The sequence below is a fragment of the Nanorana parkeri genome, unplaced genomic scaffold (genome assembly GCF_000935625.1).
Source record: "Nanorana parkeri isolate BGI_ZX_2015 unplaced genomic scaffold, ASM93562v1 scaffold4935, whole genome shotgun sequence".
NCBI classification, from domain to species: domain Eukaryota; kingdom Metazoa; phylum Chordata; class Amphibia; order Anura; family Dicroglossidae; genus Nanorana; species Nanorana parkeri.
The window spans coordinates 932-1,610 of NW_017311195.1; the positions used below are offsets into that span (position 1 = coordinate 932).

The 679-nt window shown below is 58.0% G+C and overlaps 1 long non-coding RNA gene across 1 annotated transcript in view; it reads right to left on the reverse strand.

The window, feature by feature from the left end:
- Positions 1-645: 645 nt before the first annotated feature.
- Positions 646-679, reverse strand: part of LOC108804061 — a 6,211-nt gene continuing 6,177 nt past the window's right edge. Inside the window, exon 3 of the long non-coding RNA XR_001942324.1 lies at positions 646-658. This is a non-coding gene — a long non-coding RNA (uncharacterized LOC108804061). The remainder of the gene's footprint in view (positions 659-679) is intronic.

The window sequence follows — 679 nt, forward strand, 5'->3', positions numbered from 1 at the left end:
CAGGAACAGGAAACCGACATCAGACACAGGAACAGGAAACCGACATCAGACACAGGAACAGGAAATCGACATCAGGAACAGGAAACCGACATCAGACACAGGAACAGGAAACCGACATCAGACACAGGAACAGGAAACCGACATCAGACACAGGAACAGGAGTGTGTCCCTACATCCCCGTTATGTCCGGCAGGTTTCGGCCCTTTATCCTGCGTTGACCTTACTCTGGAGCCTTACACTTGTTCCATAGAGACGCTCATTGCACTCTGGTGTAGACATCGGGATACATTGAGCCTCTGACTCTTTCCTCTTCAGTCCCGCCCTTCACACGAGGACACCATGGCGGCCAGAACATGCTCCTCCCCCAGCCTAAGAAGGTCAAACAATGGCCAGATGTCCCCTCCGCCTGCCTCTGATATGCGGACATCCGGCCTGCTCAGCATGGAGGTGGTGGCCACCTGAGAGGGAGGAAGCTTGCTTGCTAATCCTTGCGGGGCCTTGGCTAGCTTTCCCGGCAGTCTTCCTGCTATGGAGGGCGTCCCTTTAGGCCCACATGGCGATCCCTTGCCTCCCCGCTCTCCACATATGATACTCTCCTGCACCCGCACAGACCTCCCCCCCCCCCCCCCCCCCCCACGCCCCACCCTCCCAGCCCCGCCTGCATCCATGCTCCACACGC